The sequence below is a fragment of the Taudactylus pleione genome, unplaced genomic scaffold, assembly GCF_031769625.1.
Source record: "Taudactylus pleione unplaced genomic scaffold, aTauple2 ptg000092l, whole genome shotgun sequence".
In the NCBI taxonomy this organism is placed as follows: domain Eukaryota; kingdom Metazoa; phylum Chordata; class Amphibia; order Anura; family Myobatrachidae; genus Taudactylus; species Taudactylus pleione.
Window position 1 is genome coordinate 6,682,715 of NW_028284494.1, and position 15,774 is coordinate 6,698,488.

General features: G+C 56.8%; 1 protein-coding gene and 11 non-coding genes across 12 annotated transcripts in view; all 12 read left to right on the forward strand.

Moving 5' to 3' along the window:
- Positions 1-15,774, forward strand: part of SLC38A9 (solute carrier family 38 member 9) — a 270,792-nt gene that overhangs the window by 49,234 nt on the left and 205,784 nt on the right. The gene's annotated exons all lie outside the window — the stretch shown is intronic.
- On the forward strand, positions 262-425 carry LOC148527032 (U1 spliceosomal RNA). Its single transcript, XR_015878178.1, has one exon. It is a non-coding gene; the product is annotated as a U1 spliceosomal RNA (small nuclear RNA).
- LOC148527033 (U1 spliceosomal RNA) lies at positions 1,698-1,861 on the forward strand. Its single transcript, XR_015878156.1, has one exon. It is a non-coding gene; the product is annotated as a U1 spliceosomal RNA (small nuclear RNA).
- On the forward strand, positions 3,134-3,297 carry LOC148527034 (U1 spliceosomal RNA). Its single transcript, XR_015878179.1, has one exon. It is a non-coding gene; the product is annotated as a U1 spliceosomal RNA (small nuclear RNA).
- LOC148527035 (U1 spliceosomal RNA) lies at positions 4,570-4,733 on the forward strand. Its single transcript, XR_015878180.1, has one exon. It is a non-coding gene; the product is annotated as a U1 spliceosomal RNA (small nuclear RNA).
- Positions 6,006-6,169, forward strand: LOC148527036 (U1 spliceosomal RNA). The gene has a single exon (XR_015878155.1). It is a non-coding gene; the product is annotated as a U1 spliceosomal RNA (small nuclear RNA).
- Positions 7,442-7,605, forward strand: LOC148527037 (U1 spliceosomal RNA). The gene has a single exon (XR_015878065.1). It is a non-coding gene; the product is annotated as a U1 spliceosomal RNA (small nuclear RNA).
- On the forward strand, positions 8,878-9,041 carry LOC148527038 (U1 spliceosomal RNA). The gene has a single exon (XR_015878181.1). It is a non-coding gene; the product is annotated as a U1 spliceosomal RNA (small nuclear RNA).
- Positions 10,314-10,477, forward strand: LOC148527039 (U1 spliceosomal RNA). The gene has a single exon (XR_015878182.1). It is a non-coding gene; the product is annotated as a U1 spliceosomal RNA (small nuclear RNA).
- LOC148527040 (U1 spliceosomal RNA) lies at positions 11,750-11,913 on the forward strand. The gene has a single exon (XR_015878184.1). It is a non-coding gene; the product is annotated as a U1 spliceosomal RNA (small nuclear RNA).
- On the forward strand, positions 13,186-13,349 carry LOC148527041 (U1 spliceosomal RNA). Its single transcript, XR_015878185.1, has one exon. It is a non-coding gene; the product is annotated as a U1 spliceosomal RNA (small nuclear RNA).
- Positions 14,622-14,785, forward strand: LOC148527042 (U1 spliceosomal RNA). The gene has a single exon (XR_015878186.1). It is a non-coding gene; the product is annotated as a U1 spliceosomal RNA (small nuclear RNA).

The following is a 15,774-nucleotide window of genomic DNA, read 5'->3' on the forward strand; positions in this document are numbered from 1 at the left end:
GCTTTGGCCGACTGCTTGGATGACATCACCGTATGCAAATCCGTCTGCTGCAGTGTGCCCTGGGAATGCTTGCACTAGTTTGTGCGTATGTAGTTTGGGGGTGCTTCAGCAACAAGGCACCCTTCCAGGTGAAGAGATGTGGCCTCCCTGCAGTTGTTGACCTCAGCTGAGAGTTTGCTTCGCGCATGCTCCCCAGGTAAACCTCCTTCAGTTGACGGGGGTGTGCCCGAGCAGCGGGCCTCCCCAGCCCTAGTCCAACTCATACTTACCTGGCAGGGGAGATACCATGATCACGAAGGTGGTTCTCCCAGGGCGAGGCTCATCCATTGCACTCCGGGTGTGCTGACCCCTGCGATTTCCCCAAATGCGGGAAACTCGACTGCATAATTTGTGGTAGTGGGGGACTGCGTTCGCGCTTTCCCCTGATCATCTCTGGTAAAAATCAGCTTGGTTTTGTTTGAAAGCGTCTGTGTGTCTGCTGTGCTGGTGTCAACTCTGAAGCTTTGCTGGATGTGTCCACCCCCTCCCTTCTTTGCCCCGGGGATTGGACATTGAAAGGGAACGTTGCTAGTACTACTAGCCCCATGGTTTTAGCATTGCTCACAAAACATTGTTTGGGCCTAAGCATCGGTTCCGGGACCGATGTTTCTCTGGCCTTTTCTACTTAAGCATGTAACACACTAACTAGTACATTTCACCCGTGCGCAGCGGGACTCAAGACGCTTGCGCAGACCACCAATAACCGCTCTCCACTGCGTAACCTCTGCGTTGCGTCCGTCTCTCAATCAGGCCCTCGGTCTCTTAGGTTGTGAGCACCAGACACGAAGAGAGCCAGCCGGCAGCCCAAAGTACCGCACGGTGAGTGCAGCTGCCAGCAAGCCTGCGCAGCCGCACGGCGCCCCACACAAAGACAACGTTGAGGGGGAAGCCTAGCAATGGGGAGGGAGCATCGGATGCTCCCTCACCATCGCGGGGTTAAGCGTCAAACATCGGAACCACCTGACCGATGGTTCCGGCGAAACATCAAATGATTCCCCTCCCTACTTGGCCCCTGCGCCCTGTAAACTGCGCTTCCACCTTTCCCTCAGCGCCGCGCTCTGTCCTGACCTCTCCTCCTGTGTGTGCTTGCTGCATGCTTCCTTGCTGTTGTGCCATTCCAGCGTTCTTTGCGTAATCCCACCAATAGAGGGCGGTGCAGGACCCACACTTGTTTCACTTGCTTTGCAAAGCAGGCCTGGAGCTGTTGCACGGTCCAGCTGCTGCAAGAAATCAGCCTGAGTGCTTCAAGTGCTGTGGCTGCCCACCTTGATCCCCACGCAGGGCGGACTTGGGAGTCATCCAGACGGCACCCGTGAAAGCCCGCCGTGCCCCGCGCCCCCGGCACTTTTCCTGTTTCCTGTCCTTTTCCTTTCATACGCCGACGAGGCTCGCAGCCAGCTTTGGCCGACTGCTTGGATGACATCACCGTATGCAAATCCGTCTGCTGCAGTGTGCCCTGGGAATGCTTGCACTAGTTTGTGCGTATGTAGTTTGGGGGTGCTTCAGCAACAAGGCACCCTTCCAGGTGAAGAGATGTGGCCTCCCTGCAGTTGTTGACCTCAGCTGAGCGTTCGCTTCGCGCATGCTCCCCAGGTAAACCTCCTTCAGTTGACGGGGGTGTGCCCGAGCAGCGGGCCTCCCCAGCCCTAGTCCAACTCATACTTACCTGGCAAGGGAGATACCATGATCACGAAGGTGGTTCTCCCAGGGCGAGGCTCATCCATTGCACTCCGGGTGTGCTGACCCCTGCGATTTCCCCAAATGCGGGAAACTCGACTGCATAATTTGTGGTAGTGGGGGACTGCGTTCGCGCTTTCCCCTGATCATCTCTGGTAAAAATCAGCTTGGTTTTGTTTGAAAGCGTCTGTGTGTCTGCTGTGCTGGTGTCAACTCTGAAGCTTTGCTGGATGTGTCCACCCCCTCCCTTCTTTGCCCCGGGGATTGGACATTGAAAGGGAACGTTGCTAGTACTACTAGCCCCATGGTTTTAGCATTGCTCACAAAACATTGTTTGGGCCTAAGCATCGGTTCCGGGACCGATGTTTCTCTGGCCTTTTCTACTTAAGCATGTAACACACTAACTAGTACATTTCACCCGTGCGCAGCGGGACTCAAGACGCTTGCGCAGACCACCAATAACCGCTCTCCACTGCGTAACCTCTGCGTTGCGTCCGTCTCTCAATCAGGCCCTCGGTCTCTTAGGTTGTGAGCACCAGACACGAAGAGAGCCAGCCGGCAGCCCAAAGTACCGCACGGTGAGTGCAGCTGCCAGCAAGCCTGCGCAGCCGCACGGCGCCCCACACAAAGACAACGTTGAGGGGGAAGCCTAGCAATGGGGAGGGAGCATCGGATGCTCCCTCACCATCGCGGGGTTAAGCGTCAAACATCGGAACCACCTGACCGATGGTTCCGGCGAAACATCAAATGATTCCCCTCCCTACTTGGCCCCTGCGCCCTGTAAACTGCGCTTCCACCTTTCCCTCAGCGCCGCGCTCTGTCCTGACCTCTCCTCCTGTGTGTGCTTGCTGCATGCTTCCTTGCTGTTGTGCCATTCCAGCGTTCTTTGCGTAATCCCACCAATAGAGGGCGGTGCAGGACCCACACTTGTTTCACTTGCTTTGCAAAGCAGGCCTGGAGCTGTTGCACGGTCCAGCTGCTGCAAGAAATCAGCCTGAGTGCTTCAAGTGCTGTGGCTGCCCACCTTGATCCCCACGCAGGGCGGACTTGGGAGTCATCCAGACGGCACCCGTGAAAGCCCGCCGTGCCCCGCGCCCCCGGCACTTTTCCTGTTTCCTGTCCTTTTCCTTTCATACGCCGACGAGGCTCGCAGCCAGCTTTGGCCGACTGCTTGGATGACATCACCGTATGCAAATCCGTCTGCTGCAGTGTGCCCTGGGAATGCTTGCACTAGTTTGTGCGTATGTAGTTTGGGGGTGCTTCAGCAACAAGGCACCCTTCCAGGTGAAGAGATGTGGCCTCCCTGCAGTTGTTGACCTCAGCTGAGCGTTCGCTTCGCGCATGCTCCCCAGGTAAACCTCCTTCAGTTGACGGGGGTGTGCCCGAGCAGCGGGCCTCCCCAGCCCTAGTCCAACTCATACTTACCTGGCAGGGGAGATACCATGATCACGAAGGTGGTTCTCCCAGGGCGAGGCTCATCCATTGCACTCCGGGTGTGCTGACCCCTGCGATTTCCCCAAATGCGGGAAACTCGACTGCATAATTTGTGGTAGTGGGGGACTGCGTTCGCGCTTTCCCCTGATCATCTCTGGTAAAAATCAGCTTGGTTTTGTTTGAAAGCGTCTGTGTGTCTGCTGTGCTGGTGTCAACTCTGAAGCTTTGCTGGATGTGTCCACCCCCTCCCTTCTTTGCCCCGGGGATTGGACATTGAAAGGGAACGTTGCTAGTACTACTAGCCCCATGGTTTTAGCATTGCTCACAAAACATTGTTTGGGCCTAAGCATCGGTTCCGGGACCGATGTTTCTCTGGCCTTTTCTACTTAAGCATGTAACACACTAACTAGTACATTTCACCCGTGCGCAGCGGGACTCAAGACGCTTGCGCAGACCACCAATAACCGCTCTCCACTGCGTAACCTCTGCGTTGCGTCCGTCTCTCAATCAGGCCCTCGGTCTCTTAGGTTGTGAGCACCAGACACGAAGAGAGCCAGCCGGCAGCCCAAAGTACCGCACGGTGAGTGCAGCTGCCAGCAAGCCTGCGCAGCCGCACGGCGCCCCACACAAAGACAACGTTGAGGGGGAAGCCTAGCAATGGGGGGGGAGCATCGGATGCTCCCTCACCATCGCGGGGTTAAGCGTCAAACATCGGAACCACCTGACCGATGGTTCCGGCGAAACATCAAATGATTCCAATCCCTACTTGGCCCCTGCGCCCTGTAAACTGCGCTTCCACCTTTCCCTCAGCGCCGCGCTCTGTCCTGACCTCTCCTCCTGTGTGTGCTTGCTGCATGCTTCCTTGCTGTTGTGCCATTCCAGCGTTCTTTGCGTAATCCCACCAATAGAGGGCGGTGCAGGACCCACACTTGTTTCACTTGCTTTGCAAAGCAGGCCTGGAGCTGTTGCACGGTCCAGCTGCTGCAAGAAATCAGCCTGAGTGCTTCAAGTGCTGTGGCTGCCCACCTTGATCCCCACGCAGGGCGGACTTGGGAGTCATCCAGACGGCACCCGTGAAAGCCCGCCGTGCCCCGCGCCCCCGGCACTTTTCCTGTTTCCTGTCCTTTTCCTTTCATACGCCGACGAGGCTCGCAGCCAGCTTTGGCCGACTGCTTGGATGACATCACCGTATGCAAATCCGTCTGCTGCAGTGTGCCCTGGGAATGCTTGCACTAGTTTGTGCGTATGTAGTTTGGGGGTGCTTCAGCAACAAGGCACCCTTCCAGGTGAAGAGATGTGGCCTCCCTGCAGTTGTTGACCTCAGCTGAGAGTTCGCTTCGCGCATGCTCCCCAGGTAAACCTCCTTCAGTTGACGGGGGTGTGCCCGAGCAGCGGGCCTCCCCAGCCCTAGTCCAACTCATACTTACCTGGCAGGGGAGATACCATGATCACGAAGGTGGTTCTCCCAGGGCGAGGCTCATCCATTGCACTCCGGGTGTGCTGACCCCTGCGATTTCCCCAAATGCGGGAAACTCGACTGCATAATTTGTGGTAGTGGGGGACTGCGTTCGCGCTTTCCCCTGATCATCTCTGGTAAAAATCAGCTTGGTTTTGTTTGAAAGCGTCTGTGTGTCTGCTGTGCTGGTGTCAACTCTGAAGCTTTGCTGGATGTGTCCACCCCCTCCCTTCTTTGCCCCGGGGATTGGACATTGAAAGGGAACGTTGCTAGTACTACTAGCCCCATGGTTTTAGCATTGCTCACAAAACATTGTTTGGGCCTAAGCATCGGTTCCGGGACCGATGTTTCTCTGGCCTTTTCTACTTAAGCATGTAACACACTAACTAGTACATTTCACCCGTGCGCAGCGGGACTCAAGACGCTTGCGCAGACCACCAATAACCGCTCTCCACTGTGTAACCTCTGCGTTGCGTCCGTCTCTCAATCAGGCCCTCGGTCTCTTAGGTTGTGAGCACCAGACACGAAGAGAGCCAGCCGGCAGCCCAAAGTACCGCACGGTGAGTGCAGCTGCCAGCAAGCCTGCGCAGCCGCACGGCGCCCCACACAAAGACAACGTTGAGGGGGAAGCCTAGCAATGGGGAGGGAGCATCGGATGCTCCCTCACCATCGCGGGGTTAAGCGTCAAACATCGGAACCACCTGACCGATGGTTCCGGCGAAACATCAAATGATTCCCCTCCCTACTTGGCCCCTGCGCCCTGTAAACTGCGCTTCCACCTTTCCCTCAGCGCCGCGCTCTGTCCTGACCTCTCCTCCTGTGTGTGCTTGCTGCATGCTTCCTTGCTGTTGTGCCATTCCAGCGTTCTTTGCGTAATCCCACCAATAGAGGGCGGTGCAGGACCCACACTTGTTTCACTTGCTTTGCAAAGCAGGCCTGGAGCTGTTGCACGGTCCAGCTGCTGCAAGAAATCAGCCTGAGTGCTTCAAGTGCTGTGGCTGCCCACCTTGATCCCCACGCAGGGCGGACTTGGGAGTCATCCAGACGGCACCCGTGAAAGCCCGCCGTGCCCCGCGCCCCCGGCACTTTTCCTGTTTCCTGTCCTTTTCCTTTCATACGCCGACGAGGCTCGCAGCCAGCTTTGGCCGACTGCTTGGATGACATCACCGTATGCAAATCCGTCTGCTGCAGTGTGCCCTGGGAATGCTTGCACTAGTTTGTGCGTATGTAGTTTGGGGGTGCTTCAGCAACAAGGCACCCTTCCAGGTGAAGAGATGTGGCCTCCCTGCAGTTGTTGACCTCAGCTGAGAGTTCGCTTCGCGCATGCTCCCCAGGTAAACCTCCTTCAGTTGACGGGGGTGTGCCCGAGCAGCGGGCCTCCCCAGCCCTAGTCCAACTCATACTTACCTGGCAGGGGAGATACCATGATCACGAAGGTGGTTCTCCCAGGGCGAGGCTCATCCATTGCACTCCGGGTGTGCTGACCCCTGCGATTTCCCCAAATGCGGGAAACTCAACTGCATAATTTGTGGTAGTGGGGGACTGCGTTCGCGCTTTCCCCTGATCATCTCTGGTAAAAATCAGCTTGGTTTTGTTTGAAAGCGTCTGTGTGTCTGCTGTGCTGGTGTCAACTCTGAAGCTTTGCTGGATGTGTCCACCCCCTCCCTTCTTTGCCCCGGGGATTGGACATTGAAAGGGAACGTTGCTAGTACTACTAGCCCCATGGTTTTAGCATTGCTCACAAAACATTGTTTGGGCCTAAGCATCGGTTCCGGGACCGATGTTTCTCTGGCCTTTTCTACTTAAGCATGTAACACACTAACTAGTACATTTCACCCGTGCGCAGCGGGACTCAAGACGCTTGCGCAGACCACCAATAACCGCTCTCCACTGCGTAACCTCTGCGTTGCGTCCGTCTCTCAATCAGGCCCTCGGTCTCTTAGGTTGTGAGCACCAGACACGAAGAGAGCCAGCCGGCAGCCCAAAGTACCGCACGGTGAGTGCAGCTGCCAGCAAGCCTGCGCAGCCGCACGGCGCCCCACACAAAGACAACGTTGAGGGGGAAGCCTAGCAATGGGGAGGGAGCATCGGATGCTCCCTCACCATCGCGGGGTTAAGCGTCAAACATCGGAACCACCTGACCGATGGTTCCGGCGAAACATCAAATGATTCCCCTCCCTACTTGGCCCCTGCGCCCTGTAAACTGCGCTTCCACCTTTCCCTCAGCGCCGCGCTCTGTCCTGACCTCTCCTCCTGTGTGTGCTTGCTGCATGCTTCCTTGCTGTTGTGCCATTCCAGCGTTCTTTGCGTAATCCCACCAATAGAGGGCGGTGCAGGACCCACACTTGTTTCACTTGCTTTGCAAAGCAGGCCTGGAGCTGTTGCACGGTCCAGCTGCTGCAAGAAATCAGCCTGAGTGCTTCAAGTGCTGTGGCTGCCCACCTTGATCCCCACGCAGGGCGGACTTGGGAGTCATCCAGACGGCACCCGTGAAAGCCCGCCGTGCCCCGCGCCCCCGGCACTTTTCCTGTTTCCTGTCCTTTTCCTTTCATACGCCGACGAGGCTCGCAGCCAGCTTTGGCCGACTGCTTGGATGACATCACCGTATGCAAATCCGTCTGCTGCAGTGTGCCCTGGGAATGCTTGCACTAGTTTGTGCGTATGTAGTTTGGGGGTGCTTCAGCAACAAGGCACCCTTCCAGGTGAAGAGATGTGGCCTCCCTGCAGTTGTTGACCTCAGCTGAGAGTTCGCTTCGCGCATGCTCCCCAGGTAAACCTCCTTCAGTTGACGGGGGTGTGCCCGAGCAGCGGGCCTCCCCAGCCCTAGTCCAACTCATACTTACCTGGCAGGGGAGATACCATGATCACGAAGGTGGTTCTCCCAGGGCGAGGCTCATCCATTGCACTCCGGGTGTGCTGACCCCTGCGATTTCCCCAAATGTGGGAAACTCGACTGCATAATTTGTGGTAGTGGGGGACTGCGTTCGCGCTTTCCCCTGATCATCTCTGGTAAAAATCAGCTTGGTTTTGTTTGAAAGCGTCTGTGTGTCTGCTGTGCTGGTGTCAACTCTGAAGCTTTGCTGGATGTGTCCACCCCCTCCCTTCTTTGCCCCGGGGATTGGACATTGAAAGGGAACGTTGCTAGTACTACTAGCCCCATGGTTTTAGCATTGCTCACAAAACATTGTTTGGGCCTAAGCATCGGTTCCGGGACCGATGTTTCTCTGGCCTTTTCTACTTAAGCATGTAACACACTAACTAGTACATTTCACCCGCGCGCAGCGGGACTCAAGACGCTTGCGCAGACCACCAATAACCGCTCTCCACTGCGTAACCTCTGCGTTGCGTCCGTCTCTCAATCAGGCCCTCGGTCTCTTAGGTTGTGAGCACCAGACACGAAGAGAGCCAGCCGGCAGCCCAAAGTACCGCACGGTGAGTGCAGCTGCCAGCAAGCCTGCGCAGCCGCACGGCGCCCCACACAAAGACAACGTTGAGGGGGAAGCCTAGCAATGGGGAGGGAGCATCGGATGCTCCCTCACCATCGCGGGGTTAAGCGTCAAACATCGGAACCACCTGACCGATGGTTCCGGCGAAACATCAAATGATTCCCCTCCCTACTTGGCCCCTGCGCCCTGTAAACTGCGCTTCCACCTTTCCCTCAGCGCCGCGCTCTGTCCTGACCTCTCCTCCTGTGTGTGCTTGCTGCATGCTTCCTTGCTGTTGTGCCATTCCAGCGTTCTTTGCGTAATCCCACCAATAGAGGGCGGTGCAGGACCCACACTTGTTTCACTTGCTTTGCAAAGCAGGCCTGGAGCTGTTGCACGGTCCAGCTGCTGCAAGAAATCAGCCTGAGTGCTTCAAGTGCTGTGGCTGCCCACCTTGATCCCCACGCAGGGCGGACTTGGGAGTCATCCAGACGGCACCCGTGAAAGCTCGCCGTGCCCCGCGCCCCCGGCACTTTTCCTGTTTCCTGTCCTTTTCCTTTCATACGCCGACGAGGCTCGCAGCCAGCTTTGGCCGACTGCTTGGATGACATCACCGTATGCAAATCCGTCTGCTGCAGTGTGCCCTGGGAATGCTTGCACTAGTTTGTGCGTATGTAGTTTGGGGGTGCTTCAGCAACAAGGCACCCTTCCAGGTGAAGAGATGTGGCCTCCCTGCAGTTGTTGACCTCAGCTGAGAGTTCGCTTCGCGCATGCTCCCCAGGTAAACCTCCTTCAGTTGACGGGGGTGTGCCCGAGCAGCGGGCCTCCCCAGCCCTAGTCCAACTCATACTTACCTGGCAGGGGAGATACCATGATCACGAAGGTGGTTCTCCCAGGGCGAGGCTCATCCATTGCACTCCGGGTGTGCTGACCCCTGCGATTTCCCCAAATGCGGGAAACTCGACTGCATAATTTGTGGTAGTGGGGGACTGCGTTCGCGCTTTCCCCTGATCATCTCTGGTAAAAATCAGCTTGGTTTTGTTTGAAAGCGTCTGTGTGTCTGCTGTGCTGGTGTCAACTCTGAAGCTTTGCTGGATGTGTCCACCCCCTCCCTTCTTTGCCCCGGGGATTGGACATTGAAAGGGAACGTTGCTAGTACTACTAGCCCCATGGTTTTAGCATTGCTCACAAAACATTGTTTGGGCCTAAGCATCGGTTCCGGGACCGATGTTTCTCTGGCCTTTTCTACTTAAGCATGTAACACACTAACTAGTACATTTCACCCGTGCGCAGCGGGACTCAAGACGCTTGCGCAGACCACCAATAACCGCTCTCCACTGCGTAACCTCTGCGTTGCGTCCGTCTCTCAATCAGGCCCTCGGTCTCTTAGGTTGTGAGCACCAGACACGAAGAGAGCCAGCCGGCAGCCCAAAGTACCGCACGGTGAGTGCAGCTGCCAGCAAGCCTGCGCAGCCGCACGGCGCCCCACACAAAGACAACGTTGAGGGGGAAGCCTAGCAATGGGGAGGGAGCATCGGATGCTCCCTCACCATCGCGGGGTTAAGCGTCAAACATCGGAACCACCTGACCGATGGTTCCGGCGAAACATCAAATGATTCCCCTCCCTACTTGGCCCCTGCGCCCTGTAAACTGCGCTTCCACCTTTCCCTCAGCGCCGCGCTCTGTCCTGACCTCTCCTCCTGTGTGTGCTTGCTGCATGCTTCCTTGCTGTTGTGCCATTCCAGCGTTCTTTGCGTAATCCCACCAATAGAGGGCGGTGCAGGACCCACACTTGTTTCACTTGCTTTGCAAAGCAGGCCTGGAGCTGTTGCACGGTCCAGCTGCTGCAAGAAATCAGCCTGAGTGCTTCAAGTGCTGTGGCTGCCCACCTTGATCCCCACGCAGGGCGGACTTGGGAGTCATCCAGACGGCACCCGTGAAAGCCCGCCGTGCCCCGCGCCCCCGGCACTTTTCCTGTTTCCTGTCCTTTTCCTTTCATACGCCGACGAGGCTCGCAGCCAGCTTTGGCCGACTGCTTGGATGACATCACCGTATGCAAATCCGTCTGCTGCAGTGTGCCCTGGGAATGCTTGCACTAGTTTGTGCGTATGTAGTTTGGGGGTGCTTCAGCAACAAGGCACCCTTCCAGGTGAAGAGATGTGGCCTCCCTGCAGTTGTTGACCTCAGCTGAGAGTTCGCTTCGCGCATGCTCCCCAGGTAAACCTCCTTCAGTTGACGGGGGTGTGCCCGAGCAGCGGGCCTCCCCAGCCCTAGTCCAACTCATACTTACCTGGCAGGGGAGATACCATGATCACGAAGGTGGTTCTCCCAGGGCGAGGCTCATCCATTGCACTCCGGGTGTGCTGACCCCTGCGATTTCCCCAAATGCGGGAAACTCGACTGCATAATTTGTGGTAGTGGGGGACTGCGTTCGCGCTTTCCCCTGATCATCTCTGGTAAAAATCAGCTTGGTTTTGTTTGAAAGCGTCTGTGTGTCTGCTGTGCTGGTGTCAACTCTGAAGCTTTGCTGGATGTGTCCACCCCCTCCCTTCTTTGCCCCGGGGATTGGACATTGAAAGGGAACGTTGCTAGTACTACTAGCCCCATGGTTTTAGCATTGCTCACAAAACATTGTTTGGGCCTAAGCATCGGTTCCGGGACCGATGTTTCTCTGGCCTTTTCTACTTAAGCATGTAACACACTAACTAGTACATTTCACCCGTGCGCAGCGGGACTCAAGACGCTTGCGCAGACCACCAATAACCGCTCTCCACTGCGTAACCTCTGCGTTGCGTCCGTCTCTCAATCAGGCCCTCGGTCTCTTAGGTTGTGAGCACCAGACACGAAGAGAGCCAGCCGGCAGCCCAAAGTACCGCACGGTGAGTGCAGCTGCCAGCAAGCCTGCGCAGCCGCACGGCGCCCCACACAAAGACAACGTTGAGGGGGAAGCCTAGCAATGGGGAGGGAGCATCGGATGCTCCCTCACCATCGCGGGGTTAAGCGTCAAACATCGGAACCACCTGACCGATGGTTCCGGCGAAACATCAAATGATTCCCCTCCCTACTTGGCCCCTGCGCCCTGTAAACTGCGCTTCCACCTTTCCCTCAGCGCCGCGCTCTGTCCTGACCTCTCCTCCTGTGTGTGCTTGCTGCATGCTTCCTTGCTGTTGTGCCATTCCAGCGTTCTTTGCGTAATCCCACCAATAGAGGGCGGTGCAGGACCCACACTTGTTTCACTTGCTTTGCAAAGCAGGCCTGGAGCTGTTGCACGGTCCAGCTGCTGCAAGAAATCAGCCTGAGTGCTTCAAGTGCTGTGGCTGCCCACCTTGATCCCCACGCAGGGCGGACTTGGGAGTCATCCAGACGGCACCCGTGAAAGCCCGCCGTGCCCCGCGCCCCCGGCACTTTTCCTGTTTCCTGTCCTTTTCCTTTCATACGCCGACGAGGCTCGCAGCCAGCTTTGGCCGACTGCTTGGATGACATCACCGTATGCAAATCCGTCTGCTGCAGTGTGCCCTGGGAATGCTTGCACTAGTTTGTGCGTATGTAGTTTGGGGGTGCTTCAGCAACAAGGCACCCTTCCAGGTGAAGAGATGTGGCCTCCCTGCAGTTGTTGACCTCAGCTGAGAGTTCGCTTCGCGCATGCTCCCCAGGTAAACCTCCTTCAGTTGACGGGGGTGTGCCCGAGCAGCGGGCCTCCCCAGCCCTAATCCAACTCATACTTACCTGGCAGGGGAGATACCATGATCACGAAGGTGGTTCTCCCAGGGCGAGGCTCATCCATTGCACTCCGGGTGTGCTGACCCCTGCGATTTCCCCAAATGCGGGAAACTCGACTGCATAATTTGTGGTAGTGGGGGACTGCGTTCGCGCTTTCCCCTGATCATCTCTGGTAAAAATCAGCTTGGTTTTGTTTGAAAGCGTCTGTGTGTCTGCTGTGCTGGTGTCAACTCTGAAGCTTTGCTGGATGTGTCCACCCCCTCCCTTCTTTGCCCCGGGGATTGGACATTGAAAGGGAACGTTGCTAGTACTACTAGCCCCATGGTTTTAGCATTGCTCACAAAACATTGTTTGGGCCTAAGCATCGGTTCCGGGACCGATGTTTCTCTGGCCTTTTCTACTTAAGCATGTAACACACTAACTAGTACATTTCACCCGTGCGCAGCGGGACTCAAGACGCTTGCGCAGACCACCAATAACCGCTCTCCACTGCGTAACCTCTGCGTTGCGTCCGTCTCTCAATCAGGCCCTCGGTCTCTTAGGTTGTGAGCACCAGACACGAAGAGAGCCAGCCGGCAGCCCAAAGTACCGCACGGTGAGTGCAGCTGCCAGCAAGCCTGCGCAGCCGCACGGCGCCCCACACAAAGACAACGTTGAGGGGGAAGCCTAGCAATGGGGAGGGAGCATCGGATGCTCCCTCACCATCGCGGGGTTAAGCGTCAAACATCGGAACCACCTGACCGATGGTTCCGGCGAAACATCAAATGATTCCCCTCCCTACTTGGCCCCTGCGCCCTGTAAACTGCGCTTCCACCTTTCCCTCAGCGCCGCGCTCTGTCCTGACCTCTCCTCCTGTGTGTGCTTGCTGCATGCTTCCTTGCTGTTGTGCCATTCCAGCGTTCTTTGCGTAATCCCACCAATAGAGGGCGGTGCAGGACCCACACTTGTTTCACTTGCTTTGCAAAGCAGGCCTGGAGCTGTTGCACGGTCCAGCTGCTGCAAGAAATCTGCCTGAGTGCTTCAAGTGCTGTGGCTGCCCACCTTGATCCCCACGCAGGGCGGACTTGGGAGTCATCCAGACGGCACCCGTGAAAGCCCGCCGTGCCCCGCGCCCCCGGCACTTTTCCTGTTTCCTGTCCTTTTCCTTTCATACGCCGACGAGGCTCGCAGCCAGCTTTGGCCGACTGCTTGGATGACATCACCGTATGCAAATCCGTCTGCTGCAGTGTGCCCTGGGAATGCTTGCACTAGTTTGTGCGTATGTAGTTTGGGGGTGCTTCAGCAACAAGGCACCCTTCCAGGTGAAGAGATGTGGCCTCCCTGCAGTTGTTGACCTCAGCTGAGAGTTCGCTTCGCGCATGCTCCCCAGGTAAACCTCCTTCAGTTGACGGGGGTGTGCCCGAGCAGCGGGCCTCCCCAGCCCTAGTCCAACTCATACTTACCTGGCAGGGGAGATACCATGATCACGAAGGTGGTTCTCCCAGGGCGAGGCTCATCCATTGCACTCCGGGTGTGCTGACCCCTGCGATTTCCCCAAATGCGGGAAACTCGACTGCATAATTTGTGGTAGTGGGGGACTGCGTTCGCGCTTTCCCCTGATCATCTCTGGTAAAAATCAGCTTGGTTTTGTTTGAAAGCGTCTGTGTGTCTGCTGTGCTGGTGTCAACTCTGAAGCTTTGCTGGATGTGTCCACCCCCTCCCTTCTTTGCCCCGGGGATTGGACATTGAAAGGGAACGTTGCTAGTACTACTAGCCCCATGGTTTTAGCATTGCTCACAAAACATTGTTTGGGCCTAAGCATCGGTTCCGGGACCGATGTTTCTCTGGCCTTTTCTACTTAAGCATGTAACACACTAACTAGTACATTTCACCCGTGCGCAGCGGGACTCAAGACGCTTGCGCAGACCACCAATAACCGCTCTCCACTGCGTAACCTCTGCGTTGCGTCCGTCTCTCAATCAGGCCCTCGGTCTCTTAGGTTGTGAGCACCAGACACGAAGAGAGCCAGCCGGCAGCCCAAAGTACCGCACGGTGAGTGCAGCTGCCAGCAAGCCTGCGCAGCCGCACGGCGCCCCACACAAAGACAACGTTGAGGGGGAAGCCTAGCAATGGGGAGGGAGCATCGGATGCTCCCTCACCATCGCGGGGTTAAGCGTCAAACATCGGAACCACCTGACCGATGGTTCAGGCGAAACATCAAATGATTCCCCTCCCTACTTGGCCCCTGCGCCCTGTAAACTGCGCTTCCACCTTTCCCTCAGCGCCGCGCTCTGTCCTGACCTCTCCTCCTGTGTGTGCTTGCTGCATGCTTCCTTGCTGTTGTGCCATTCCAGCGTTCTTTGCGTAATCCCACCAATAGAGGGCGGTGCAGGACCCACACTTGTTTCACTTGCTTTGCAAAGCAGGCCTGGAGCTGTTGCACGGTCCAGCTGCTGCAAGAAATCAGCCTGAGTGCTTCAAGTGCTGTGGCTGCCCACCTTGATCCCCACGCAGGGCGGACTTGGGAGTCATCCAGACGGCACCCGTGAAAGCCCGCCGTGCCCCGCGCCCCCGGCACTTTTCCTGTTTCCTGTCCTTTTCCTTTCATACGCCGACGAGGCTCGCAGCCAGCTTTGGCCGACTGCTTGGATGACATCACCGTATGCAAATCCGTCTGCTGCAGTGTGCCCTGGGAATGCTTGCACTAGTTTGTGCGTATGTAGTTTGGGGGTGCTTCAGCAACAAGGCACCCTTCCAGGTGAAGAGATGTGGCCTCCCTGCAGTTGTTGACCTCAGCTGAGAGTTCGCTTCGCGCATGCTCCCCAGGTAAACCTCCTTCAGTTGACGGGGGTGTGCCCGAGCAGCGGGCCTCCCCAGCCCTAGTCCAACTCATACTTACCTGGCAGGGGAGATACCATGATCACGAAGGTGGTTCTCCCAGGGCGAGGCTCATCCATTGCACTCCGGGTGTGCTGACCCCTGCGATTTCCCCAAATGCGGGAAACTCGACTGCATAATTTGTGGTAGTGGGGGACTGCGTTCGCGCTTTCCCCTGATCATCTCTGGTAAAAATCAGCTTGGTTTTGTTTGAAAGCGTCTGTGTGTCTGCTGTGCTGGTGTCAACTCTGAAGCTTTGCTGGATGTGTCCACCCCCTCCCTTCTTTGCCCCGGGGATTGGACATTGAAAGGGAACGTTGCTAGTACTACTAGCCCCATGGTTTTAGCATTGCTCACAAAACATTGTTTGGGCCTAAGCATCGGTTCCGGGACCGATGTTTCTCTGGCCTTTTCTACTTAAGCATGTAACACACTAACTAGTACATTTCACCCGTGCGCAGCGGGACTCAAGACGCTTGCGCAGACCACCAATAACCGCTCTCCACTGCGTAACCTCTGCGTTGCGTCCGTCTCTCAATCAGGCCCTCGGTCTCTTAGGTTGTGAGCACCAGACACGAAGAGAGCCAGCCGGCAGCCCAAAGTACCGCACGGTGAGTGCAGCTGCCAGCAAGCCTGCGCAGCCGCACGGCGCCCCACACAAAGACAACGTTGAGGGGGAAGCCTAGCAATGGGGAGGGAGCATCGGATGCTCCCTCACCATCGCGGGGTTAAGCGTCAAACATCGGAACCACCTGACCGATGGTTCCGGCGAAACATCAAATGATTCCCCTCCCTACTTGGCCCCTGCGCCCTGTAAACTGCGCTTCCACCTTTCCCTCAGCGCCGTGCTCTGTCCTGACCTCTCCTCCTGTGTGTGCTTGCTGCATGCTTCCTTGCTGTTGTGCCATTCCAGCGTTCTTTGCGTAATCCCACCAATAGAGGGCGGTGCAGGACCCACACTTGTTTCACTTGCTTTGCAAAGCAGGCCTGGAGCTGTTGCACGGTCCAGCTGCTGCAAGAAATCTGCCTGAGTGCTTCAAGTGCTGTGGCTGCCCACCTTGATCCCCACGCAGGGCGGACTTGGGAGTCATCCAGACGGCACCCGTGAAAGCCCGCCGTGCCCCGCGCCCCCGGCACTTTTCCTGTTTCCTGTCCTTTTCCTTTCAT